At 42.1% G+C, this 27,967-nt stretch overlaps 1 protein-coding gene and 1 pseudogene across 5 annotated transcripts in view; one reads left to right on the forward strand and one right to left on the reverse strand.

Annotated features, from left to right (window-relative positions):
- LOC144504300 (lysosomal-associated transmembrane protein 4A pseudogene) lies at positions 1 to 27,674 on the reverse strand (annotated as a pseudogene).
- fbxl7 (F-box and leucine-rich repeat protein 7) overlaps positions 1 to 27,967 on the forward strand; it is a 293,470-nt gene that overhangs the window by 159,068 nt on the left and 106,435 nt on the right. The window contains exon 3 of one of the 5 annotated variants that reach the window (XM_078240667.1): positions 12,629 to 12,714. The exons of the other annotated variants lie outside the window; for them this stretch is intronic. The gene's annotated coding sequence lies outside the window, so the exon portion shown is untranslated. The remainder of the gene's footprint in view (positions 1 to 12,628; positions 12,715 to 27,967) is intronic. 5 annotated transcript variants of the gene reach the window in all.

A 27,967-nucleotide genomic window follows, 5' to 3' on the forward strand; every position in this document is an offset into this window, starting at 1 on the left:
TCAAGCAGGCATGTAAGGAGGTGGTGGATCCTTCACTGGCACCTTCACAGCCATTTTGTAAGTTGGTAGCACATAATATGTAGGTGTTTCAAATTCTGGATACATGGCTATCTCAGGTGTGTTCCTATTGTTGATGGACTTGGAGCAGTTCCAAACACAGTTGATGAAGTATGCCTTAACAGTTATAATAATAGTTCTATTTTCTTTCACCATCAGTAGAAGACAGCTGAAGTCCAAAGCAAGGAGGTCATCCTTGTAATGGAAGTCAGAAGGATGGTCCAGATAGTCCTCGATTCTAGGCTAATTGGTGAGAGAACTGATAGCAACAAGGCCATAAAGGGCAAAATTAAATAGCAGGTAGCAGAAGAATGGAATCAGCCATCCTTCACAATGAGTGACAACACCATACACCAACATGGCACTGGTAAACATCAAAAGTGAGATGGTAAAGCCAACACAAGCATCGATACAATGCCCATCATTAAGTTCAGCGCCATGTACTAAGTTCTGAGGATAATGGTACAGGTGCAGACATGGCAGAAGATGCAGCACCAGGTGCTGTACAGGCGACTGCTGACCGATTTGAAAGTTATTGTTTGAGGGGGAAACAATGTCCACTCAGTGGCTTCAGCCTTCACCTCGATTACTAGATTTGGGGAAGGTTCATTAGATTGAAAAATTGGAAATGTAGCTCCTTTATTCAAAAATGGAGGGAGACAGAAAATAGGAAACTATAGGCCAGTTTGTCTAACATCTGTCATAGGGAAAATGTTAGATGCTATTGCCAAAGACTCATAACAGGGCACATAGATGTCAGGCAGAGTCAACATGGTTTTGTGCAAGGGAAATTGTGTTTAATTTATTGAAATTCTTTGAAGAAGTTAATAGATGCTGTGGATAAAGGGGAACCAGGGGATGCACTTAGCTTTCCAGAAGGCATTTGATAATATGCTAGGTTAAAGGTAGTTGTAAAAAGTAAAAGCTCACGAGGTAAAGGGTAACATACTGGTATGGATAGAAGATTGGCTAGCTAACATAAATGGATCATTTTCAGATTGACAGGATGTGATGAGTGATGTGCCATAGGGTGCCATCAGTGCTGGGGCCTCAACTCTTTACAATTCCTATAAATGACTTGGATGAAGGGACTGAAGGTATGGCTGCTAAATTTGCTGATGACATAAAGATTGGTAGGAAAATAAGTTGTGAAGATACCATAAGGAGGCTACAAAATGATTTAGATAGGTTAGGCGAGTGGGCAAATATCTGGCATATGGAATATAATGTGGAAAAATGTGAAATCGTCCATTTTGCCAGAAAGAATAAGCTTATTATCGAAGTGGTAAGAGATTACAGAATCCATGAATTGCAAAAAGTTAGTATCCAGGTGCAGCAGTAATTAACAAAACTAATAGAATGTTATTTTTAATTGCAAAGAGAATTGAATACGAGTAGGGGGAGGGGGGAGGGGGGGTCATGCTTTCATAGTGAGACCACATCAGGACTACTGTGTATTGTAAATTTCAGAAAAGAGTGAAAGGGAAAGAGTTCTTTGTCTTTTTTTTTATTGACTGCTGACATCAAGTCAACATAAGTGAGTGTTATGTGCCAAGTGGCTGTGTGATATCTAGTTCTGTTACCATGTAGCTGCAAGTCTCATCTCTCCATTCCCAATGGCCAAACATGCTGAGATTCTACTTATGTCCAGTACATCATCCTCTGCAGTGGTCAGAGTTGTGATGACTGGAAGGGATAATGTGGTGGCCAGAACTGCACACAATACTCCAATTCTGGCCTAACCAGGTTTTATATAGCTGCAACATAATTTCCCAACTCCTGTACTCAATGTCCCAGCTGATGAAGGCAAGCATGCCATGTGCCTTCTTAATCATCTTGGCCATCTGTGTTGCCACTTTTAGAGGATTGTGGACCTGCATGTCCAGATCCCTCAGTGTGTTAATGTTCCTCAGGATTCTGCCATTTACAGCATAATTCATACCTAAATTGACCCTTCAAAATACATCACCTTGCATTTGTCCAGATTAAACTCCATCTGCCATTTCTGTGCTCAAGTCTCCAATTTATTTATTATCCTGTTGTATCCTCTGACAATTCTCAGCACTATCAGCAACTCTACGAATCTTTGTGTCATCCACCTTTTCCTCCAGATCATTTATATTTACTACAAACAACAGAGATCCCAGCACTGATCCCTGTGATCAAGTTGAGTGAGTGGGCACATACATGTTATATGATGTGGATAAATGTGAGCCTAGAGACTGTGGAAGCAAAAACAGGAAGGCAAATTGTTATTTAAATGGCTATAGATTGAGAGAATGGAATGTGCAGTGAGACCTATGTTTCCTTGTACACTAGTTGCATGCAGGTGCAGCAGGCAGTGAAGAAGGCAAATGGTATGTTGGCCTTTACAGCGTGAGGATTTGAGTACAGGAGCAGGGATGGCTTGCTGCAATTGTACAGGGCCTTGATGAGACCACACCTGGAATATTATGTGCCATTTTGGTCATCATATCATCATAGAATCCCTACAGTGCAGAAGGAGGCCATTCGGCCCATCGTGTCTGCACCGACCACAATCCCACCCAGGCCCTACCCCCACATTCATATCTGAGGAATGATGTTCTTGCTATGGAGGGACTGCAGCAAAGGTTTACCAGACTGATTCCTAGGATGGCAGGACTGACATAGGAGGAGAGATTGAGTCAGTTAGGATTATATTTGCTGGAGTTTAGAAGAATAGGGAGGTATCTCAATGAAACCTATAAATTTCTAACAAGACTAAACATTTTCTCATTTTCATAATGCCTCACCAGATTAATAGATTTAATTTGATTTATTGTCTCTTGCATTGGTATACAGTGAAAAGCATTGTTTCGTGTGTACTATACAGACAAAGCATACCGTTCATAGAATACATAGGGGAGAAGAAAAGGAGAGGATGCAGAATGTAGTGTTACAGTCATAGCTAGGGTGTAGAGAAAGATCAACTTAGACTGGGATTATTATGTTACTAGAACATTGGATAGAAATATCTCCTTCCATGTATTACATTTATCCCACAGGCAAAGTGAATATGTGATTTGTCCATGGGATAAATGTAATACCTGGATGGATTCCAAGATACAAATCTGATGACAAGTGACCCAATCACTAGTATCCTGGATCTGCATTAACTCAATTGCTGAAGTGATCAAATGTGGCTCTGAAACTTCTGTACACAGGTGTGCAACCTGATTTTATTTAGGTAAAAACATAAAAATGCTGTGACATCATCTGTAATGACATTGCCAGATGTGTATACTGGTTCCTTATGCCTAACCAGAGAGCAATGAGGATTGAATTAATATAACTTAACTCACGATGGCAGACAAAGAGACAGTTTTTTTTTTAGAAAAGCATGCACTGTAGATAAACCACAATCATTACCAGTTAGTAGTTTTATTGGCAAATCTGTTCCATAGAAGCTGTGCAGTGCAAAGAGCCAAAGCCAAAGAATGCTTTGTGGAGCCTGAGGGGGAAACCTAATTGCATTGGAGCTCTGCAAACAGTCACTAATTTAAACCCAATGACTAGACTTGGTAATGGAAAAAGGAATGGGTGGGTGATGGAGAGGAGGCTGTACTTTATCGAATGTGGTCATTAGAATTGTTTGCTGAGCATAATCATCAGTTGACTGGCACAACACGAAGCACTCCTGTGGTGTACGGCAAGTTGCAGCTGTAGTCACAAGGAGTTTGTAAAGGCAAAGGAAATTAAAACAGTTGAGAACTGCAGTGTCATTTCAATATTTTGAATGTTGCAAATCTTCCTAACAGATATATCTTTGCGATCCATGAGTGTCTTTTGTGAATTTGGGGAAAAGATTTCATTCACCTGCTGTGAGTGTCCAGGGCTCTGTGCTTAGACACAACACAGTCACTTATACAGCTCTGTTTTGCTTTCCATCTCTTGTCACCAACCTCTGCTTTACACAAAAACATTTTCTTTCTCATCACACTCCTCCGCCTTGTATGTCATTGGAAATTGTTGGCAAAAAATTGCTTTTACGATAACTTATTATGAAATTTTTGCAGTAGCATTAATTTTATAGTCCAGTCAGATTCAACTGAGTATTAGCGATTATCATGCTATAGTGGTGTGCAGCGTGTGTACAGGAAGTGTCTCCAGTTGCAACTCCTGGAAGCCTGAGTTTCAGAGCTGGAGCAGCATCTGAGGACACCCAGTGAGTTGGAGAGTATCGTGGATAGCGTTTATACAGAGGTGGTCACACTACAGGTTCCACAGGCAGGAAGGGGATGGGTGACCACCAGGCAGAGCAAGAGGGCTAGGCAGGCAGTGTGGCTAGTCTCCTGCAAATCAGATATACCGTTGTGGATATCCTTGAGGGGAATGGCCTCTCGGGATAACCGCAGCAGCCAAATTTGTTGCACCACGTTTGGCCCTGCTGCACAGGGGAGGAACAAAAGGGGAGTAGAAATGCAATAGTCAGAGGGGGTTCAATTATGAGGGGAATGGATAGACGTTTCTGTGGGTACTAGAGTACTAGGGTCAAGGATGTCTCAGAGAGGCTGCAGGACATTCTGAAGGGGGAGAGTGAACAACTCGTTGTCCTGATACACATTGGTACAAATGACATGGGTCAAAAAAGAGATGAGGTCCTAAAAGGAGAATATAGGGAGCTAGGAAGCACATCGAAAAGTAGGCCCTCAAAGGTAGTTATCTCAGGATTACTACCAGTGCCATGTGCTAGTCAGAGTAATATGACAGGGTATGGGAACCTATCTAAGGATTCAGAGCAGGTGGAATTAAGAACAATAGAAAAAGACAGCAAGAAGAATAAGAAAAATGACAGGGAGAGAAATCAAGGGCCAGAATCAGATAAGGACACAGTAAAAAAAATAGTAGGAATAGGACAACATACGTTAAAAGAACTAACATTAAGGTTTGTACCTGAATGCTCAGAGCATTTGAAAATGGATGAATTAGCTGTGCAGGTAGATGTAAAGGGGTATGATATAATTGGGATTACGGTGACATGGCTCCAAGGTTACCAAGGATGGGAACAAAACGTTGAGGACTTTTCGGTGTTTAGGAAGAACAGACAGAAAGGAAAAGGTGGTTGAGTTGCATTGTTGATTAAAGAAGATATTGATACAATATTGAAGAAATATAATAGCAGAGAAGCTGCGGAATCTGGATGGGGCAAAAACATTAGTGGGGGTGGCATATAGACCACTAACTGTAGAAGTAATGATGGGAAAAGCATTAGATAGGAAGTCACAGATGCCTGTGATAAAGGAATATCTGTGATTATGGGGGACTTGGGAATTGAGTGAGTCAAATTTGTCACAGTACAATAGAGGAGGAATTTCTGGAGTTTATTAGGGACGTTTTTCTGGATCAATACATTGAGGAACCAACAAGGGAATATGCCATGTTTGACTGGGCATTGTGCTATGAGAAAGGATTAGTTGGCAATCAAGTTGTGCGAGAACCCTTGGGGGTGAGTGACCATAATATATTAGAATTATTTATCAAGGTAGATAGTGACATAGAATAGAATAGAATAGAAACCCTACAGTGCAGAAGGAGGCCATTCGGCCCATCGAGTCTGCACTGACCACAATCCCACCCAGGCCCTACCCCCACATATTTTACCCGCTAATCCCTCTAACCTACGCATCCCAGGACTCTAAGGGACAATTTTTAACCTGGCCAATCAACCTAACCCGCACATCTTTGGACTGTGGGAGGAAACCGGAGCACCCGGAGGAAACCCACGCAGACACGAGGAGAATGTGCAAACTCCACACAGACAGTGACCCGAGCCGGGAATCGAACCCGGGACCCTGGAGCTGTGAAGCAGCAGTGCTAACCACTGTGCTACCGTGCCGCCATAGTTGATTCTGAGACCAGGGTCCTGAATCTCAAGAAAGATAACTATGATGGTATGAGACATGAATTGACATGATAGACTGGGAAATATTATTGAAAGGAATGACAGTGGAAAGGCAATGGCAGGCATCTAGGGAACAAATAGGTGAACTCCAGAAGTTGTTTATTCCTATTTTGTGCAAGAGTGGAAAGGGAACTATGGCTTACAAGGGAAATTAGAGATAGTATTAGGTTCAAAGAAGAAGCATACAAATTGGCAACAAAAAGCAGTAGACCTGAGGATTGGGAGCAGATTAAAATTCAGCAAATGCAGACTAAGGGATTAATTAAGAAGGGGGAAATAGAGTATGAAAGTAAGCTAGCAGGGAAAATAAAAACTGACTGTTAAAGTTTCTATAGGTATGTAAACATAACAAGATTGGCAACTATGTATGTAGGCCCCATACAGTCCGAATTGGCGGAATTCATGATGGGAAACAAAGGAATGGCTGAGGAACTAAGTTCATACTTTGCTTCTGTCTTCACAGAGAAGCCATGAATAACGTACTAGGAGTTCTGAGAAACACACATTTTAGTGAGGAGCGGAAGGAAATCTGTATTAGTAGAGAAGTTGTTTTGGGAAAATTAATGGGATTGAAGGTGGAAAAATCTCCAGGGCCTGATAATCTTCATCCCAGAGTACTTAAGGAAGTGGCCCTAGAAATAGTAGATCCATTGGTGGTCATTTTCCAAAAATCTTCCAACTCTGTAATGATTCCTACAGATTGGAGGGCAGCTCATTTAAGCCTACTATTCAAAAAGGGAGGTGGGGAAAAAACAGGGAACTAGAGACCAGTGAGCCTAAAGTTGGTAGTAGGGAAGTTGCTAGAGTCCATTATCAAGGATTTCATAGCACAACATATGGAAAGCAGTGGTATAATGAGACAAAGTGAGCGTGGATTTACGAAAGGGAAATGCTGCTTGACAAATTTACTGGAATTCTTTGAGGATGTAACTAGTAGAGTTGACCAGAGAGAACCATAGAGTCATAGAGGTTTACAGCATGGAAACAGGCCCTTCGGCCCAACTTGTCCATGCCGCCTTTTTTTTAAACTTCTAAGCTAATCCCAATTGCCCGCATTTGGCCCATATCCCTCTGTACACATCTTACCCATGTAACTATCTAAATGCTTTTTAAAAGATAAAATTGTACCCGCCTCTACTACTACCTCTGGCAGCTTGTTCCAGACACTCACCACCCTCTGTGTGAAGAAATTGCCCCTCTGGACACTTCTGTATCTCTCCCCTCTCACCTTAAACCTATGCCCTCTAGTTTAAGACACCCCTACCTTTGGGAAAGGACATTGACTATCCAGCTGATCTGTGTCCCTCATTATGTTATAGACCTCTATAAGATCACCCCTCAGCCTCCTATGTTCCAGAGAAAAAAGTCCCAGTCTATCCAGCCTCTCCTTATAACTCAAACCATCAAGTCCCGGTAGCATCCTAGTAAATCTTTTCTGCACTCTTTCTAGTTAATAATATCCTTTCTATAATAGGGTGACCAGAACTGCACACAGTATTCCAAGTGTGGCCTTACCAATGTCTTGTACAACTTCAACAAGACGTCCCAACTCCTGTATTCAATGTTCTGACCGATGAAACGAAGCGTGCCGAATGCCCCCTTCACCACTCTGTCCACCTGTGACTCCACTTTCAAGGAGCTATGAACATGTACACCTAGATCTCTTTGTTCTGTAACTCTCCCCAATGCCCTACCATTAACTGAGTAAGTCCTGCTCTGGTTCAATCTACCAAAATGCATCACCTCGCATTTTTCTAAATTAAACTCCATCTGCCATTCGTCAGCTCACTGGCCCAATTGATCAAGATCCCGTTGCAATCGGAGATAACTTTCTTCACTGTCCACTATGCCACCAATCTTGGTGTCATCTGCAAACTTACTAACCATGTCTCCTATATTCTCATCCAAATCATTAATATAAATGACAAATAACAGTGGATCCAGCACTGATCCCTGAGGCACACCGCTGATCACAGGCCTCCAGTTTGAAAAACAACCCTCTGGCTTCTGTCAAGCCAATTTTGTATCCATTTAGATACCTCACCCTGGATCTCGTGAGATTTAATTTTATGCAACAACCTACCATGTGGTACCTTGTCAAAGTCCATGTAGACAACATCAACTGCACTGTCCTCATCTACCTTTCTTGGTTACCCCTTCAAAAAACTCAATCAAATTTGTGAGACATGATTTTCCACTCACAAAGCCATTCTGACTGTCACTAATCAGTCCTTGCATCTCTAAATGCCTGTAGATCCTGTCTCTCAAAATACCTTCCAACAACTTACCCACCACAGATGTGAGGCTCACTGGCCTATAGTTCCCAGGCTTTTCCCTGCAGCCCTTTTTAAACAAAGGCACAACATTTGCCACTCTCCAATCTTCAGGCATCTCACCCGTGACAATTGATGATTCAAATATTTCTGCCAGGGGACCTGCAATTTCCTCCCTAGCCTCCCACAATGTCCTGGAATACACTTAATCGGGTCCCGGGGATTTATCTACCATGATGCGCTTTAAAACTTCCAGCACCTCCTTCTCTGTAATATGTACACTCCTCAAGACATCACTATTTATTTCCCCAAGTACCCTAACATCTATGCTTTTCTCGATAGTAAATACTGATGAGAAATATTCATTTAGGATCTCACCCATCTCTTGTGGATCTGCACATAGATGACCTTGATCCTTAAGAGGCCCTACTCTCTCTCTTGTTCTTTTGCCCTTTATGTATTTGTAGAAGCTCTTTGGATTCTCCTTTGCCTTATCTGCCAAAACAATCTCATGTCCCCTTTTTGCTCTCCTGATTTCTGCCTTAAGTCTGTATCCCTTGGACTCTCCTAAAATCCAATGAGTATAATCCTAACCAACTTATTCTCTTCTCATATGACAGTCCTGCCATCTCAAGAATCAGCCAGGTAAACCTCTCTCTCTATAGCAAGGACATCCTTCCTCAGATAAGGACATCAAAACTGCATACAGTACTTCAGAGTGGCCTCACCAATGCCCTATACAATTGCAGTAAAACTTTCTGATGCAAGAGGACACCTAGGTCTTGCTGGGTATCCACCTCTCTCAACTTACACCCATTCAAAAAGTTATCTGCCTTCCTATTTTTGCTACCGAAGTGGATAACTTCATATTTATCCACATGATACAGCATCTGCCATGCATATGCCCACTCACTCAGGATGTCCAAATCACACTGAAGCATCCCTGCATCCTCCTCAAAGCTGACCCTCCCACACAATTTTGATTCATCTGCAAATTTGGAGATAATACATTTAGCACCCTCATCAAAATCATTAATATATAATGTGAACAGTTGGGGTTCTAGCACAGATCCCTGCAGTACCCACTGGTCAATTGGGAAAAAACCCCATTTATTCCAGTTCTTTGCTTTCTGTCCGCTAACCAGCTTTCTATCCATCTCAAGAAACTACCCGCAATCCCATGTGCTTTACCTTTACATAGTAATCTGCTACGTGAGACCTTGTCGAAAGTCTTCTGAAAGTCTAAATAAACCACATCCATTGGTTGAGGTGAGTTGAGATTCTTTTATCCTTTTACCTGTATCAGGGCAGTATGGCAGCTAGGGCAGTGGTATCTCCTCCTGCCAGATGTGGGAAATTAGGGAGCAATCTAGTCTCCCTGAAACTTTGTCTGTAGGAAGTATGTCCAGTTGCAGCTCCTCACAGACTGCATTGTTCAGTTGGAGTCGCAGGTGGATGCACTGCAGAGCATACAGGAGCAGAGAGTGTGATAGACACTAGTTACAGGGAGGTTGTCACACCACAGGTTCAGACAGGTAGATGGGTGACCGCCCGGAGAGGCAGGCAGGCAGTGCAGGAGTCTCCTGTGGCTATTCCCCTTTCAAACAGGTATACCGTTTTGGATACTGTTGACAGGGATAGCCTGTCAGGGGAAGATACCAGCAGCAGCCAGGCCTGTGGCACCACAGCCGGTTCTGCTGTGGGACAGGGTTGGGCAAAGAGCAAGCGAGCCGTAGTAATAGGGGACTCGCTAGTTAGAGGTACAGACAGGCATTTCTGTGGCCACAATCGAGACTCCAGGATGGTGTGTTGCCTCCCTGGTGCCAGGGTCAAGGACATCTCTGAGCAATTGTAGGACATTCTTAAGGGGGAGGGTGAGCAGCCAGAGGTCATGGTACGTATTGGTACCAACAACATAGGTAAGAAAAGGGATGAGGTCCTGAAGTGTGAATATAGAGAGTTGGGCAGAAGACTAAAGTGCAGGACCTCAAAGGTAGTAATTTCTGGACTACTACTGGTGCCACATGCTACTGAGAGTAGGAATAGGAAGATTAGGCAGATGAATGCTTGGCTTGAGAGCTGGTGCAGAGGGCAGGGATTTAGATTTTGGAACATTAGGATCTTTTCTGAGGAAGGGCTGACCTGTTCAAGAGGGACGGGTTACACCTGAACTGGAGGGGGATTAACATCCTGGCGGAGAGATTTGCTCGAGCCACTCGGGAGGGTTTAAATTAGTTTGGCAGGGGGCTGGGATCCAAAGCAGTAGGGAGACAGAAGAGAAGGTTGAGGACAGCACAGAAGTTAAAGAGAGCACATTAAGTAGTAAAGGCAGTGTCAGTAACCCTAGTACCAGACAGATCAGGCAAAAGCAAGACAGAGAGCAAGGGAAGTCCAAATTAAACTGCATTTATTTTAATGCAAGAGGCCTGACGGGCAAGGCAGATGAACTCCGGGCATGGATGGGTACATGGGACTGGGATATTATAGCAATTACTGAAACATGGCTAAGGGAGGGACAGGACTGGCAGCTCAATGTTCCAGGGTACAGATGCTATAAAAAAGATAGAACAGGAGGTAAGAGAGGAGGGGGAGTTGCACTTTTGATTAGGGAAAACTTCACGGCAGTACTGAGAGGGAGATATCCGAGGGTTCGGCCACTGAGTCTATATGGGAAGAACTGAGAAATAAGAAGGGGGAAATCACTTTGATAGGGTTGTACTATAGGCCCCCAAATAGTCGGTGGGAAATTGAGGAGCAAATATGTAAGGAGATTACAGATAGCTCCAAGAAAAATAGGGCAGTAATAGTCGGAGATTTTAACTTTCCCAACATTGACTGGGACAGCCATAGTGTTAGAGGGTTGGATGAAGAGAAATTTGTTGAGTGTATTCAGGAGGAATTTCTCATTCAGTATGTGGATGGCCCGACTAGAGAGGGGGCAAAACTTGACCTCCTCTTGGGAAATAAAGAAGGGCATGTGACAGAAGACTTAGTGAGGGATCACTTTGGGACCAGTGACCATAATTCTATTAGTTTTAGGATAGCTATGGAGAATGATAGGTTTGGCCCAAAAGTTAATATTCTAAATTGGGGCAAGGCCAATTTTGATGGTATCAGGCAGAACTTTCAAAAGTTAATTGGGGGAGTCTGTGGGAAGGCAAAGGGACGTCTGGTAAGTGGCAGGCCTTCAAAAGTGTGTTCACCAGGGTTCAGGATAAACATATTCCTCTTAGAGTGAAGGGCAAGGGATATGACTCGGGATATTGAGGCCCTGGTCAAGAAGAAGAAAATGGCACATGACATACGTAGGCAGCTGGAATGAAGTGAATCCCTTGAAAAGTATAGGGGGTGTAGGTAATAAGAAAACGGGCTTATTTTTACGGATGCTGGCGGTTGCTTTTTCATGATTGTTTTAAAAGTTTGCACAGCTCTCTCAGCCAATCCATTTGAGGAAGGGTGGTAAGGTGCATATTCCAGTATGACATGGAATACTGGAACTCCTCGCTGCTGGTTCCATTGTTCGAAACCAACACCTCTGACAAACCATGGGTGGTAAAGTTTTGCCTTAATTTTTCCACCATTTTGAAAAAAGTTGTGGACTTATTTTCCTAGATGTCTAGCCATTTTCAGTGTGCATCCACAAGAAGTTGGAACATTGTGCCCAAGAATGGGCCTACAAAATCAACATGGGAGTCTCACCTATGACTCTGGTCTGTGTTGGAAGGTCTATTCATAAGCAGCCAAAAGTAAAGCCCAATGCTATATCCTTGCAGATGCTATTGGAAGAATGACTTTATCTTTTCTAAATATGCCTAGCCAGGGTTTAAGATCTGTAATTGTAGCAAATGTCATCCATAAATATATTGGTGGCATTTCTTTATTCCAATAATTACGGCCAACCCCTCTTTCCCAATCTGAGTATGCCTTTTCTACAATGTTAGACTCCTTGAAGCTTGGACAATGGGTCTTTCTAACCTATCCTTCAAAACAGCTCCAATTCCATCAGGAGATGCATCACAAGTGAGAATAATTTCTTTTGAACGGTCCAAATGGATCAAAAAGGCAGGACAAATGCACGGCTTGTTTCATTTGTTTGAAGGCTTTGTTTTGCTGTATCTTCTAGTACCATCTCTGGTGATTTTTTTTAAAATAATGCATGTTGAGTTGCCAATGTCTTATATAAGTTTGGAATGAACCTTCCATGATAATTTACCTTTCCAAGAAGAGATTTTAACTCTGACATGTTCTTTGGGGCTAATGTTTCATTAATGGCACTAACTTTATCTTCTATTAGATGCTACCCTTGTACATCCACTCTAAATGCCAAATAAGTTTTCTTTAAATGTGTATTTCTCTCTCTCTAATCTCATTCCAGCTTTCTGGAACCTTTTGTAAAATCTCCTCTCGGTTGGATAAATGTTCCTCTTCTGTGGCTTCCATCCAAGAAAACAACTACCTTGGGTAAATCTTGTAATAGGTTCTCCATTGCGCATTGAAAGATTGCACAAGCCAACGATACTCCAAATGGCAATCTGGTGTACTGATGCAGTGTTAATAGTGACAAACTCTCTGGATGTCTCATCCAGTTCCAGCTGCTGATATGCGTAGCTCGTGTCTATTGTAGGTTAGACCTCCAGCTAGCTTGGTGTACAGATCCCTCCATTTTAGGCATGAGGTACCTGTCCAATTTTCCCATCTGATTCACTGTTAATTTATGATCCCCACATATTTGTATGGTCTTGTTCAGCTTAAGTATTGGCACAATGGGAGCTGCCCACTCCGCGAATTACACAGGCTTGGTAATGCCCAAATCATCTTGTCGTCTAAGTTTAGTCTCCACCTTCTGATGTAATGAATAGGGCACGAGTTACTCTGTAAAATTTTGGTGTAGCCTCTCTCCATGGCAAATGGAAAGTGCTCCGTTGGACCTCGTTGACAATGTAATATCTTGAAAAGAGTGGTGACCACCAAGTAGAGAAACTAAAGAACTATATATTAACAGGAATAACTATATACAGAGATGGTAGCCATGATGTGGAGATGCCGGCATTGGACTGGGGTGGGCATACTAAGAAATCTCACAACACGAAGTTAAAGTCCAACAGGTTTATTTGTCAATACAGAAGTAGCTTTATGGTCTTCATAGAATCATAAAAGTCATAGTAACTTAAAATTGTTTTTATATAGTGATCTTTAACATTGTAAAACATTTCAAGGAGCATTATCAGCAAAATTTGACAGAGCAGTATTAGGACAATTGATCAAAGGTCCGGTCAAAGAGGTAGATTTTATTTGGTTTATTTGGAATCACGAGCTTTTGGGTGAGTCCACTCACAGCACCTGATGATGAAGAAACAGTGCTCTGAAAGCTTGTGGTTCCAAATAAACCTGTTGGACTTTAACCTCGTGTTGTGAGACTTCTTACTATATACAGAGAGTAAGAAAGATGCCCCCAATTACTTTAGCTCCAGTCCCTAGACTACCTGAGATGGCCTGCACTCAGCCCCCAAATTCACATACTTCTCCCCAGCAACTGCTGGAGGCCGAACCAGACTGTTCACAAGCACAGCATCTAACCACATATCCAGATCATCACTAAGGCCACCTATTTCCAACTCCACGATACTGGCTAATGCCACCCCCACCTTAGCTTATCTGCTGGTAAATCCCTCATTCCTTTTTAATCTGTAGTCTTGACTATTCAAATGCACTCCTGGCTGGCTTCCTATGTTCAACATTGGTAAGCTTGAAGTTATTCAGAACTCTGTTGTCCAGGTCCTAACTCTCTCAAATCCTATTCACCCATCACATTGTGCTTTACTGACCTATACTGGTTACAAGTTATGTTACCCCATTGTCTTTAAAATTCTCATCGTTGGCCTTGCCCCTCTCTCTATCTCTGTAATCTCCTCCAGTTGCATAAGTCTTCAAAACATTTCTGGTCCTCCAATTTTGCACTTTGAGTATCCCTGATTTTAATCAATCCATTTGTGGATGTGCCAGGGTCCTAAACTGTAATTCCCTCCCTCAATATCTTTGCCTCTTTTCTTCCTTTAGTCCGCTCTTTAAAATTTACCTCTTTGACCAGACCTTTGATCAATTGTCCTAATACTGCTCTGTCAAATTTTGCTGATAATGCTCCTTGAAATGTTTTACAATGTTGAAGATCACTATATAAAAACAATTTTAAGTTGCAAGTTGCTATGACTGTTATGATTCTATGAAGACCATAAAACTACTTCTGTATTGACAAAAATATTTTTGACTGTATGTAATAATTCTCATCCAGTCTAGGCATAGATATAACCTCTGCAGAAATAAATGGATTTTGGTTTTCTTGGAATTTCTGTAAACTGTAACTGACAATGATCGGAAAATATTTCATTTACTTTTCATAGTTATTGATTGAATCAATGGTGTACACCAGTACGTTTGGAGGGCTATCAGATATTCAGATGCAGTAAACTATAAACGTTCCCAAGTTGTCCATAATCAGTTCATTATTTGCCAAACGTGCTAGGTTGCCTATAATGATTTTAGTTGTTTATAGGAAATAGCAATTTAAAAAGTGGAAATAATTTATTCTGACTGGCACTTTTAATACATGTAAAGGAAGTGGAATTCCTGCACAGAAAGTGAAAATCATGCATTGAAATGACCTTTTTAACTTTTGTTCAGCTGAATAAAGTCAGCTTGGTAAATTGAAATGAAACCAGAGAATGCTGAAACTACTCACAGATCAGACAGCATCTGTAGAACAAGAAATAGTGTTAATGTTTGAGGTCAATTTCATCTATTTAAAAAAAATGATATTTTATTCAAGAAACATGTTAACTGCTGGAATTACAGTGTGACTTGCACAGAAAAATTCATATAAAGGCTCAGGACTCAGGTTAAATTGTGCAAACATGTAACCCGTGGTAACAAAATGGACAAATTCAGCAGGTAACAAGGAAGTAGTGGACAGGATATTAAAACGAGGGTAGAATCGAGTTAAAAAATTATATTAACATTACAAACCAATATAAATTTAATCATTTAAATACTTCATTGAGGACCCAAACCACGTAAGGAAGAGAGGACCATTTGTTCTTTTCTATCCTGCATCATACGGAATTGCATTTAGGACAGCCTCTGAGCTGCCTTGGTTGCTCTGGGTGTGGTAGGGTAAATCCGTTCTGAAAACGGGTGGATTGCATAAGGAAATTTATGGCCTTAGAACAAATATTAACTTCTTGTTTGCAGGGTTTGAGCTTTGTGACATGAAGGGCATTGTTTTGTACCATTGGTACAGAAGACCAAAGATCAATCTCAGTTGAGGATCACAATTATTATGTATGCCCCTATGGACTAAGGCTGCACAAAGAGTCACGAGGTAGGCTGGGTAACTTGAACAGTGGAGCTCTTTATTTGAGGTCTGCACTGATTCACAGTCATATCTAAGGCTGCCCAGCAGGGCCCCAAGCTGGGAGGAGCTAATTACCCAGGGCTCACCTGACCCACACTCTTAAAGGGGCAATCCGCACCCCAAACCCCAGCATACAGTATATATACATACGTAACAACAGTGACACTGCAAGATCTGGCAATCTCACTTGTGCCAAAATCAGGAAAGTACAGTGTGTCTCATGGGCTCAGGACGATCACAGTCTATACATCGCATGCATAAAATACTGCATCAGATGGATTTTGAAAAATACATACTTGATATTGCTGGTGTCAATTGATTCCTGCAGTTTAGTCAAATTTTGTCATAATCGCTAGAACTTTTTTTTAATCACAAATAAGCTCTGATATTAGTTGAATGCGTCTGAGTGCTTTGAAGTAATTAAATGATAGTAAATGATCACAAACAATGTTGCTTGAGCACTGTGGGATTTTATTTGATGTCAATTGATGCCTAATGATGTCAATTGGTTGCTACTTGAGGTGTCTAATGATCACTTTTGAGTGTAGATAGTCAGAAATAGTCATAGAATCATACAGCACAGAAAGAGGCCCACCATGTCTATGCTGACCATCAAATAACAATCTATACTAATCTCATTTACCAGTACTTGGACCATAACCTGCTGTGTCTTGGTGATTTACGTGTTCGTCCAGATGTTTCTTAAATGTTGTGAGAGTACCTGCTTCCACCACCATCTCGGGCAGTGCGTTCCATATTTCCACCGCCTTTTGGGTGAAAAATAACCTTTCCTCAGATGTCCTGTAAACCACTTACTCCTAAACCTATGCCCTCTGGTCTTAGACACCTCTGCAATGGGGAAAAGATTCTTGTGATCTACGCTATCTGTGCCCCTCATAGTTTTGGAAATCTTTATCAGAACTTTCCTCAGTCTCCTCTGTTCTGGGGAAAACAAGCATACCCATTCTCTTCTCATAGTTGTACTCATAAATGAGTACAAATGATGTCGGTTGAATGCAAACAATGTCAGATTTTTCTGGGAAGATGTGTACAGCATCTCCTTGAAGTTTCCCTCTAAGCCTTTTGATTCACCTTGTGCAGTTGTCTTTAACTCAATACCTTCATCATGTGGTATGCTGTTACCTGTGCTGGCACTTGGAAATGTGGAGCGAGTTAATGTGCATCTTCAGGAGGATTCTCTCTCACACGATACACTTACAAAGAGCAGGGATAACTAATGGATTTAGAAAAAGATAAGCACATTTAGCAAATATGGCAGTGGTAAGGAGTGGTGGTACACGGCATAACCAGTTTGTCATGCTGAGTGTTTAAGGAACAAGTTAAGTAGAAAGTGGAAAGAAAATGTAGATGCCAGGCAACAAAAGTAGAAAATGCTGGAAAACCTCAGCAGAGAATATGTTCTGTCTCTATCAAACCGGCTGGGATTTTCCAGCATTTTCTGTTTTTGTTTTGGATTCTAGCGTCTGCAGTATTTTGCTGTATGTGGCCTCCACCCTGGACATCTTCAGTGCTGCATTCCGTCTGTCTGTAATAATGCTAATCTTGCACTGGTGTCAGAATGTGCACATATATGCAAAGTCTCATCCTGTTATTCTATTCTCCCTTCTTCTGTGATTCAGCTGTTCCTGCAGGAAGAATAGAGGTGGGTTATTCTATTGCCTGTTGGAGGGCTTTGACAATGTCTGAGGCAGTTTAGCACAGCTGCCTCAGACAGGAAAGATGAAACATCACGTAGTTATAGAATCAGAGAGAAGTAGCAGATTTTGAGGAGGTGAATGCAAATTAAAGGCAGACAAAGCGAGGGGTTTAATTATAATTGGAGGAGAGACATAGGAAGGAGGACAGAGAGGGATCGCTTAATCAAAAAAAAACTACCTGCTGGAAATCTGAAATAAAAACAGAAAATGTTGGAAATATTTTTCAGGTCAGGCAGCATCTGCAGAGAGAAACTGAGTTAATGGGAAGAATCTTCTGTTCTCGGCGGGTGTCTCGTGCTGCCTGAAAAAGCAATGAGACATCCATAATGATTCTTGGGAGGAAGACCCGTAATATCTTCTGCCTATCAGGCTCGTAAGAGGCTACCATTAGGCCTTCTTTCTGTCTGAGGACCATGGTATATGATGTCTGTAATGACCTCAACAAGGCCCATGTGGTTGGCTCTTGGAGAAAAAGTTCCCTGGTTGAAGTAATGATTGATTGCCTGTCCAATCAGGGAGTCTCACCAGTATTTATACTGAGTGTCAGGACTACTAACACTCGGATTCTGACTTTGTACGTGAAACACTCTTTGAAGTGGAATTGAGTTTGCTCTTAGCTCTGACGGGCAACACGGTGGCACAGTGGTTAGTACTACTGCCTCACAGCGCCAGGGACCCAGGTTCAATTCCGGTCACTGTCTGTGTGGAGTTTGCACATTCTCCCTGTGTGGGTTTCCTCCGGGTGCTCCGATTTCCTCCCACAGTCCAAAGCTGTGCAGGTTAGGTTGATTGGCTATGCTAAATTGACCCTAGTGTCACGGGGATTAGCAGGGTAAATGTGTGGGGTTATAGGGATAGGACCTGGGTGGGACTGTGTTTTGTACAGACTCGATGGGCCAAATTACGACCTTCTGTACTGTAGAGATTCTATGAATCTATGAATTCTATGACGAAGGGTCATCTAGACTCAAAACATTGGCTCTATTCTTTCCTCACAGATGCTGTCAGACCTGCTGAGATTTTCCAGCATTTTCTGTATTTGTTTCAGATTCCAGCATCCGCAGTATTTTGCTTTTATCTACGTGAATAAAGGGAATCCGGTGAAAGGACACAGCCCCTGAGGAGTTATTTCAATGTCCCACCTAGATCTGCTGGCTAATCAGAAGCTAGCAGCTCTTGCACTCAGCAGCACCTTGGAAGAGACCATGCCTGCTGCCAGGACAACACCCTACAAAGTACCAGATTATGGAGCAATCAAAGAAAAGGGAAGTACTGTTAGTGGGGTGGGCACGGCAGAGGGATCCATGGAGATTAGCAGCAAGGGCAGTTGGGTGATTGCCATTGGCCACACCCCTGCGCCATGCACATGCCCTCGATCATGCACAGATTAGTACAGATACGGAACCCCACCTACTCTTCCAGTTGACATATAGCCCACCCAGTTTGAATAGTCCCACAAACCTGCCTGGAGCTGCAAAAATTGCAGCAGAATTGAGAAGAGATCCTTAAGTGGTCATTAATTGGCCACTTAAGGATCTCAAGTAAAGGTGGGAAAGGTCGATCATCTTACTAACAGTGAAGGTAAGAAGGTATCTATCCTGATGCCAGCCAACCTAATTTTAAGGCCCTCCCATCTCCTTCCTCATCCCCTGTGGGGTCAGGTTATTCCACCTAATGTTTTAGTTGATGACCTTTCATCAGGATTGTTTCCAGGGCCCTGAGGTAAGCATGAGAAATGTGAATCCTATCTTGATAGTCCCGGTGAGATCATTAAATTTCTTTCTGCACTTCAGGCAGCTCCTAGCTATTTGTAGTGTTTATTGTTCTGCCACTCCTTTACATGCTGAGAAATTTGTCTAGGCTCCTACCGCTCATTGATGGGGGTATGACTTTTCTGCTGCTATTTTCTGAATATCTCTATCATCAGAATGTCTGAGGGCCATTTTTGAATGTATGCTGCCTCCTCCAGCACTAGTAAAAATGGCATCTTTAAATAATTGTCTCCTTACCAGATTTCCCACCCTATCATTGAACTGTCTACAGGAAACATAATTAACATTGGCAGTAGTCAACTCCATTTAAGATTGGTCTGCTACAAAGATTGAATGAACAGCACATCCCATCACCCTCTGTTATCGAAGACTCCATTGTCGGTGCAACATCGAGGGCCGAAGGGCCTGTACTGCGCTGTAATGTTCTATTGTGGCCCCACTCACCACCCTCCAATTTATGCCCGACATGAAAATCAACCCTGTGCTGTTTGCGTTATATAGAAGTGTGCAAGTAAAACTGTTAAAAGATAAATTTAGGATTAATATCCAGATTTCTTTCTTTACATGGGCAACGAACAATGGTGCAAAATAGACTTCTAGAATCCTCTAAGTCACATGCACATGAGGCTGTTAGCAACATACTTGTTTCAATGGCCAGAAGCTTTTGTTTGCCTGCAGTTTAATAGATTATCAAGCCATCAGTTCACTAAAGCTAGAGTTTAGGTAGTCACCTGGTCAAAGGTGCAATTTGAAAATACAATTGTGGATTATCAATAAAGCATTTTTGTTTGAAAGAGATTTCACTTCAATCCTTAACATGTAATTTAGTTACTCCAGAGTTTGTTATGTGGCTATAGCCCAGTAGATATGTAACTTGAAAACTTGCCATCAGTGCCAAGTGCCTAAATTTGTTTGTAATGTGTGCCAAAGTGAAGCTTTATTCCACAGTGTTGAATGATATTTGGCCTGGTTAGGAAATTGATCTTTTATATTTTGAAAGCTGTAGTGCCTTACAATGTGACAATATAATTTGAATGTACTCTCACTTCATTTAGCCAGAAATCTCAGACAGCGGGTCTGTGTTTACAGACAGCATCCAGTAAGTTAAGTTGCATTTTCAATTTAAAATAGATTCTGTATTAATATTAAAGTATGCTTTTCTGGCAGAAAAAATGTACTTCCATGAAAATATTATCCATGAAAACTTTCAAATTGCATTGAAAACTTTAAAGGAACACTCCTTCATCAATGAGTTTGTCAGACATGAAAATGGATGTTAAAACAATTTGACAGCAGTCCGAAACATAACTTGTGTTCATATTTATTGTGGAAATTACTATGTTTATTTAAAAATATATACAAATAGGAGACTGGGTGGTGCAGTGTATAAAAACATTAGCCCATCATGGATGGGAATCAAGTTCATATCAATCCCAGACTCATCGGATGGAAGTTTTCAATTTAAATCAAACTCACATGGATGGGATGGATGTTTCCTGTGTGATGAAAATTGAATTGGGGAACTAGGATTATGGACATAAAATTGGTTAATGGATAGAAAACCGAGACATAGGCTGGAATTTTACCGACACGCCCGCCCCGATTCCAGGGGCGGGCGAGGCTCGGAGAATGACATTCTCCGTTGGCCTCGGGTGGGATCGTACTAACCTCGGGCGGGCGTGTCTCTATAACGCTCAGGATCACATATGCTTGATAACTTTTTGGTTAATCTGTCCTGCAAGCTTTAAAGATTTTGTGCAGAAAAAACTTCAGGTCTCTCCGTCCCTGTATCCCACTTTCAAATCTACCATTTTCCTCGTGTCTGTGTGGGTTTCCTCCGGGTGCTCCGGTTTCCTCCCACAGTCCAAAGATGTGCGGGTTACGTTGATTGGCCAGGTTAAAAAAAAAATTGCCCCTTAGAGTCCTGGGATGCGTAGGTTAGAGGGATTAGTGGGTAAAATATGTGGGGGTAGGGCCTGGGTGGGATTGTGGTTGGTGCAGACTCGATGGGCCGAATGGCCTCCTTCTGCACTGTAGGGTTTCTATGATTTCTATGATTTAGCTTGTATTGTCTCTCTTAATTCTTCCTACCAAAATCCATCACCTCATACAGTAATCTGTGGAGATAGAAATAGTTAACTTTTCAGGTCAGTGAGCATCTGTCACAGCTAGAAAAAATTAAAAATAACAGGTTTCAAGTAAGTACATTGGTCACGAAAGAGAGGAGAGGGAGGAAAAGTGATGTGATTTTTACAAAAATATCTAAGTTAATACCTCTTTGGAGACAAAGGGCAGAATTCTTCAATCCTTCCTCCGGCTGGATCTTCCGGTCTCGCCAAAATCAACCCCACCGCAGGTTCCCTGACACCAGCGTGGGTGAGGAATGTAAATTGCCATCAACTTTGGCAGGACCAGATGATCTCACCGGCGACCGATGGTGAGCCACCTCCACCGTGGGAAAACATGCCATGGGGGGCTGGAGAATTTCCCCCAAACTTTTATTCTTGGGCCTTAATTTTATGATAAGCAACGCTAGAATTAAAGCGTTTCTCATTGGTGTTTTTGGTACATGCTAAAGGTTCAATATCATAATGAGAAGAGTCATTATTATTAGAGATGTTACCAATGTGGGATCATATGGAGACTTTAGTCTGAAAATGAAATTTTGCTGTGAAAACATACGCTCTTTGTTTTTTCCACACTAAATGCAAAGTCCCATTATTAAATCCACCCTTTACCAGAATTTGCGGATGCAATTCTCGAGGGTTACGGCTGCGAAACTTGGAGAGAGTCCACAAGCATGTAAATATAATAAGTGTGCTGTCATTAAGAGCTAACTCAGCTGAACTTTTGTTTTGTTTTTTATGAGTGGAAGAACAGACCACATTCAGTGGACTGTTTCCACAAACTGGCAGAGGTTCAAAGGAAAGTTTTCCACGAGTGTGCTTAAGTGAATGCCGCCTGGTACTGTATCATCCTTCAGTGGGGATATAATGAAAGCTCTGCTCTGCCACATATAACTTCTTTCCACTATTGCCACAAGCTATGGGAAGATTCAAAGCTTTAAACCCTTGGGCGGGATTTTCCAGCCTCGTCTATGGCAGGACCTATTGTGAGCAAGAATGAAAAATTTGGCATTCCAGCTAAAACTCCATTCACTTTCAGCGGCAACAGAAAATCTCAGCTGCTGAATCTTTATTTTCTCCCAATTAAACAACACCTCAAAATTCTCATTCTTTTTTTCAAATCCCTCAGTGACCTTACCCTCCTCCCTATTTCTGTAATTCTCCTCCAGCTCTACAAACCTCAAGCTATCTGCTCTTATCTAATTCAGGCCTCTGAGGAATCATTGTTTTTCATCACTCCAGCACTGGTAGCCATGCCTTCAGCTGCCAAGACCCTTAGCTCTGGAATTTCTTCTCTAAAGAGCGACACCATGGTTTTAATGGGGGATTTAACTTCTATGTGCAGAAGCCGAATAGCTCATGTTAGTAATAACTTTCTTGAGTGCATCTGGGATACTTTTCTGCAAAGCTATGTCTTAGAACAAACAAAATGGCAGGCCATATTGCCTTGAGTGATTGGTAATGGATCAGAACTTTCAACTTCTGATGTGCAATTGATCTATGCCTGGAACCAACCAAAATTATGATTTAAATTGGAGACTTCGGGTTCTATCTCTCTTTGCAGAGGAAAAGTTAAAAGGATTCAAACCACCTCTAACTCCAGGGTAACTATGGTATTGACCACCATCCCCCCACTCTTCTCCTCTCCCCCCCCCCTCCCCGCACGACTCTTCCCATCTCCCCGCCCCCCCCCGCTATTATTTGATGACCCCCACTCATCTGACTATCCCCGCCCATTTCCATTGCCACCTGGCTCACCCAGCCCCCAGTTACAATCCACCCCTCCCCCCCCAGCTACTGAATACAACACTGATACCAGTGAGACTAAGCAAAAATATTAAATCAGGAACAAGAGCTCACCAAAATTAATGTCAGCAAAGCAACTTTAATGAAAACATAATGGCACAAATGTGTGTCAAATCCCCAGGACCAAATGATTTCTGTTTCAGGGAACTAAAGGAAGTAGGTGAGAATTTTGCAGATGGCCCATTTTCTAATGTTCTTTGATTTGGACGCTGAGTTGCACATATCACTCCATGATTTAAGGAAGATAAGAGAAGCCAACAAGGAAATTATAGATCACACAGTCTAAAATCTGCTGTTAGTAAATTTCTGGAGTCTATAATTATTGATAAGTTAATTGAACAGTTTGAAAATTGAGATGGTCAAGGACTGAACTGGAAAATGTCAATACTATTTCTATGATCTTCAGCACCACACCTCTGAAGCCTCTGCTGCTGAGTGGAAAGGGAACAGGACCAGTTGTGCGTGCACTGGCTGCTGTGGTGCAGATTAAGCGCATATAAAAAAAACCAGTCCTGGCGGGGGCAGGAGTCACAGGATTCTTAAACCGCCCTTCCACTTTATCTCTCTGTTATCCTTCAAGACCTGCCTTAAATCCTACCTCTTTAACTAAGCTTTTGTTGCTCTGAATCTTTCTTTTATTTGCTCAGCATACATTTTACAACACGCTTCTGCAAATTTTCTGATTGGACGGTGGGATTTTGTCTCATTAGGATGGATTGCTAAGTTGCAACAAGCTTTACAAACTTGTGTTCCTAATATGGATGTTTGGCTAGATGGGGACTTTGAGTTCAAAGTTCAGTTTACCTGTAAGGAATTCCCAGCTGCGATTTTCCCCAAAAAAGGCTGTGTTATAATGGGGAGAACGTTGGAGCGATTGGCGCAGTCCAATTTCTTTAGAGTGGTGAATTGTGCACCAGTTCTGAGTTGAGGGGGAGAGGGACTAAACATGCCGATGAGCCTGGCTGCAAAGCAATTGGGTACCATTTTGGATAGGTGCCCCGATCTCTCAGTGCACTGGGAGACCCTCCCTCCCCCCACAGACATCGGGGCAGCCCCCCCCCCCCACATATTGGTGGCATGTTTCCTCACCCCTTCCCTGACATAGCTCACTGGCATTGGAGCACTCCCAATGGGTCTTGCTTCATGACCCCGACATGCTTCCTTCATGCTCCACCCCTGCACAACCGCACCTCCCCCCACCCCCCTTCCCTTCATGCTCCACCTCTGAATTATTCCTTTGTATGACACTCCGTCATAGCCCCTGCTCAGGCCCCACACCCTAGGCACTTCCCAGCACATTGGCAGTGCCTAATTGGCACTGCTGATATGCCAGGTTGGCACTGCCAGGGCACCAGGTGGATACTGCCAGGTCAGCACTGCTCAGCCATGTCCCTGACCACCTGGGGGCTTCAATGGCTTCTGAGCTCCCCCAGTCCAGTATGGCATTCGCACCCAGTGTTGCTTGCAGTGATTCTCATCAGTCTCGCTGCACCCGAAGGTCGGAAGGTCCTGGGAGCTGGGAGAATTTGGCGTTGAACAGGCTAAGCTTATTTAATTGCTACTTTAAATATGCTAATCAGTCTTGTGCCCTTTCTGGGCACAATCTGGTTTGCGCCTCTAGAAAGGGACCAGGGCGATTGCAAACCATTTTATGCCAGCCGCGAAACCTATTTTTAGGTCCGCATGCTATTTTCAGGGATCAACGCAATCTGTGCCAATGTGGCAAGGTCAGAATATTGTCCCACCTATTACAAGTAATGGATGGAAAATGTAGCAGGGCCCACTGACTGGCTTGAATTCCTGTTCCACCATTCAAACAAGCACAAATGCTAGATTAGAGGTATGGAAGATGTTACAGAAAATGTCTGAATTGTTTTAATTATTAAGATGATGATTTAAAGATGTGAGGAGGAAATTACTGTCTGGGTGGCAGCAGTGTTTCCAACTGCACCATTGGTGGTAAATCCATTACTTTCCACCACAGAAAATATCGCAACTAATTTGTTCTCCTTATTACAATGAATAATACATTTGGCGCTGTTTTAGGCCAAATGTGTATTTTTATTTTAACAATAAACAGTGCCAAAAGGAAACTTGAATTTGTATTCGGCTGACGGAATGACAGGAAAAATACATGGCTTCCAATTTTAATTTAAAACAGTCACCTTTCCCTGTACTCACTCTTTCCTCTGAGCAAACGTTTTTCACACAGAGGGTGGTGGGTGAGTGGGATCGGCTGCCGTCAGTGGTGGTGGAGGCAAACTCAATAGGGTCTTTTAAGAGACTCTTGGATGAGTACATGGGACTTAATAGGATGGAGGGTTATAGGTAGGCCTAAAAGGTAGGGATATGTTCGGCACAACTTGTGGGGCCGAAGGGCCTGTTTTGTGCTGTAGTTTTTCTATGTTTCTATATTTCTAAAATTGATGATTTCTTTCCTGTCCACATATTCCAAATGAATAAAACAAATCTTGAGATTTCACAAGTTTAATTGTAAGGTGTAATACATTTTTGGTTTCTTCCGTTCCCATTGAAGATCAGTACCCGGATAGGACACATGGTTGAAATCATTGGCTGACTTGGAACAATATTGCGTTCCTTCACCACATACTTCTTGAGGACAATCACGGATGGGAACTAAATGCCTTATCAGCAATGCCCACATCCTACGAACAACAGACAAACCACAATCCAACTTTTTATATCTTTGACTGTCAGACTTGGCTCAAGCTGCACAGTTTTGCTATGTGTTCAACAAGCATTCTGTGAGACTGAAATAATTACTAACAGTATGTAATAAAAGATAGCTCAAGCTACTCAAATGTCAAAAATTATTAAACATTGTAATGTTAATTGTGAACTGCAAAACCCAATGCTTGAAAAGCACTGTTTGGTAAAATATTCAGAACACCTCAATTCTATTCACACCTCTGGCATATTTGTTAACTTTTGTGCAACGGCAAGGAGCCTAGAGCTATTTCAAGGCCCAGGCCTCACTTAAATAAAATTACCAAGCTGTGGTGCCAAACAGGCATCATGATGGACTGGCACAATATTGACCATCAGCCCAGCAGAAGAACATAAGAAATAGGAGCAAAGTAGATCATAGAGGCTGCTCGGCCATTAACTGCTTAGATTGTGGCCTCCAGTCCATTTTCCTGCCTAATCCCTCATAGATCAAAAATTCATGTAATGCAGCCATGAATATGTTCAGTGACCCACTCTCTACTGCTTTCTCGGGTTGGGAATTCCAAAGTCAGTTTCTCAATAATGTTAAATGTAGAAGAGCCCTTAATCCACTGCATGTAAACACATAAACAATATTGATCAATGTAATGGTCATTTTTTCTTTAAGGACAGAGCCTTATCATCAATCACTGCATTAAAAACATATTTAACTTGTATAGCATCTAATTATAAGAGTTGAAGGTGGCAAGATCTTTTAAACTTACCTGTCAAAAGGCTCTCAACTCTGCAGCAAGCTTCCTCCGTAGTTCAATACCTTTTGAAGGTTCAATGAACCACAACTCTAACAAAACAGACCTGGCTACATGCAAAATCTGGGGGATGTAAAATACCCAGCTCACAATAGAATAGTCAGAATGCCATAAAAATCTCTCAGGAATGGGAGTGGGACTCCGGGAATGAGTGCCATCCACCATTTTTAAATGTCACTGTTTCAACACGGGCTGAAGCATGAAAATCTGAGCCGATGTGTCATCCTGACAACTTGCTTTCCCACCTATCTTTATATCATCAGCAAGGCCACAATCATCCAAACCACTAATATAAACTTTAAGGGTGGGATTCTCCAGCCATTCACACCAGCAGGATTACCTGGTCCTGCTGCAGTGAACGAAGATTTGGCTGAGCGCCAAATTCTCCATCCTCACTGCCAGTGACAGTGGGGCATGAACGGCTGGAGAATTCCGGCCTAACTATGTCCTGTAGCACTCCACTAGTTACAGCATGCCAATCTGAAAATAACCCATTTTCCCCAACATAACTGTTTCCTGTTAGTTAGCCAGTCCATGCTGTTGGGTTGTTATCTTGTTTATCCTTGAATGTTTCTAGAAATCCAGAAATCCTACGTAATACTACACTTCTAATAAATTTGTCAAACATAATTTCTCTTTCATTTTCTGCCTGATCATGTTATGCTTTTCTAAATATCCTGCTACTACTGTCATAATAATGCATCCCAGCATTTTCCCAATGCAATAATGTATGGCTCAGTGGGCTTTAGGTTCCTGCTTTCTGACTCCTTTCTTGAATAGGTGGGTTTCCTACTTGCAGAGTCCTTTCCGGAATCTATGAAGCTAATCAAAAGTCAGCAGGATGATACTTAGTACAGTCAACATTGATCAGTGAGTTGTTTAATTGTCCACCACCATTCATGACTGGATGTGACAGGACTGCAGAGCTTAGATCTGATCCGTTGGTTGTGAAATTGTTTAGCTCTGTCTATTATTTGTTGTTTCCACTGTTTGGCATGCAAGTAGTCCTGTGTTGTACCTTCACCAGATGACACCTCATCGATGTAAAACCAATTTTTGGCCTCTTCCCAATATTTTCTGCTGCTGCTCGTCATGATGTCTGCCACGAATGGGAACTGGAAACCCCAGCCAATGTTTCAGAACCAATATGACTCTTCTTCCTACTGAAATACACTCATGACACACATAAGAATGGGACTAGGATTACTTAGAATGTACATAATTAGAAATGATATAACTGTATTTAAAGTAAAATATTAAATAAACAAATCAAATTCAACAAAGGAAAAAATCTCCAGTCCAGATGGATTTCATCCACACACTTTAGAACAATCTAGGGAAAAGGTGGGAATTCTAATAATTTATTAGAAAAATTGCCATACCAGAA

Source organism: Mustelus asterias, chromosome 2, assembly GCF_964213995.1.
Source record: "Mustelus asterias chromosome 2, sMusAst1.hap1.1, whole genome shotgun sequence".
Lineage (NCBI taxonomy): Eukaryota > Metazoa > Chordata > Chondrichthyes > Carcharhiniformes > Triakidae > Mustelus > Mustelus asterias.